Source organism: Rhincodon typus, unplaced genomic scaffold, assembly GCF_021869965.1.
Source record: "Rhincodon typus isolate 14 unplaced genomic scaffold, sRhiTyp1.1 hic_rhity00007667, whole genome shotgun sequence".
In the NCBI taxonomy this organism is placed as follows: Eukaryota; Metazoa; Chordata; class Chondrichthyes; order Orectolobiformes; family Rhincodontidae; genus Rhincodon; species Rhincodon typus.
In genome coordinates this window covers 1-1,536 of record NW_025973305.1, presented here as the reverse complement: position 1 = coordinate 1,536, position 1,536 = coordinate 1, and the positions used below count along the sequence as shown (strand labels likewise).

Genomic DNA, 1,536 nt, shown 5'->3' with positions numbered 1-1,536 from the left:
GTACAAAACAATTGGCCTGCTGTGTTCATCCAGCTCTGCACCTTGTTGTCCGGGATATTGATAGAGTAGACCGAAAGAAACGTTTCCTCTTGATGGCGAGATCGATGAAAAGAGGGGAATAGGTTTAAAGTAAGATGTCGGAAGGTTTGAGTAGATGGGCGGAAAATCCTTTTCAGCCAGTAGGTGTTTGGAATCTGGAAGCCAGTGCCTATAAGTGTTCTAGAGGCAGACATCCGATTAACTGTAAGAAGCATTCAGACGTAAATTAAGGCATACAAGGCTATGTGCCAAGCGATGGAAAAGAGAATTCGGATAGCAAAGCAGTTTTATTTTCCTAGTGCACCCATAGTGGCCTCGAGGGCAGGCGCTATTCCGCGCCGTCCTCGGTAGTATAGTGGTTAGTATCCCCGCCTGTCACGCGGGAGACCGGGGTTCAATTCCCCGCCGGGGAGTCTTTAATCCTTTTTGATTCAACCTTGGGTGATGTCTGTGGAGCTTGTGCCTTCTCCCCTGGTCTCCGTTGAGCTTCCTTCTCACGGGCGAAACATCTGCTGGTTTGGTGAATTGGCCGTGGGAAATTGCCCGTCTTGTGCAGTGATGTGCAGACCAGATAGTTCAGCCGTGGGAAATGCAGATTTTCAGAAAGCTCTTCGCGGTTCTGCGGATGGGTCACTGGACCCGCAACGTTAACTCTGATGTTTTCTTCACAGATGCTGCCGGAACGGTTGAGTTTTTCCAGAAACTTTGTTTTTCTTCGAGAGTCGGTGCAGCCTCAGTGGGCCGAATGGCCTCTGTCGATACGGTCGGGTTTCTATGATCTCTGACTCTACGCATTGTCGTCTTATTTTGGATTATGAAATTGACTGCACCAAAATGTACGGCTCGTTAACATCGGTTCGTGATCCACACGACACCAACTGTCATTATCATTTCTGCGTTAAAGAACGCAGCTATCTACTTACACCTCTGCTTCAAATGGATCGATGTCGTCCAGCGTTATTGAGATTATTGAAAAATAAAAGATATCATGTTACCCTGCCTAGAAAATATTCACGTGGAAGTTGCCAGGGTTGCAGGTTTTGGACTGTACGGCGAGGCTGAATAGGCTGGGGCAGCTTTCCCTGGAGCGTCGGAGGCTGAGGGACGACCTGGCAGAAGTTTATAAAATCATCAGGGACATGGACAGGGTGAGTAGTCAAGGTCTTTATCACACGGTGGGCGAGTCCAAAACTGGAGGGCGTATAATTAAAGTGAGGGGCAGAAATTTAAAAGCGACCTGAGGGCCATTTTTTCCGTGCAGAAGATGGTGCAAGTGTGCATTGAACTGCCAGACGAAGTGGTAGAACCTGGTAAAATTACAACATTTCCAAGGCATCTGGATGCGTGTATGAATCGGAAGGGTTCAGAGGGATATGGGCCAAATGCTAGCAAATGGGGCTGCATTAATTTAGGATATCTGGTCGACATTGGCGAGGTAGACCGAAGGTTCTGTGTCCGCTCTCTACATTTCCACGACGAAATTGAGAACCACTGGCA

At 48.0% G+C, this 1,536-nt stretch overlaps 1 non-coding gene across 1 annotated transcript; it reads left to right on the top strand.

Moving 5' to 3' along the window:
* Nucleotides 1-380: 380 nt before the first annotated feature.
* trnad-guc lies at nt 381-452 on the top strand. The gene has a single exon. It is a non-coding gene; the product is annotated as a tRNA-Asp (tRNA).
* Nucleotides 453-1,536: the final 1,084 nt, after the last annotated feature.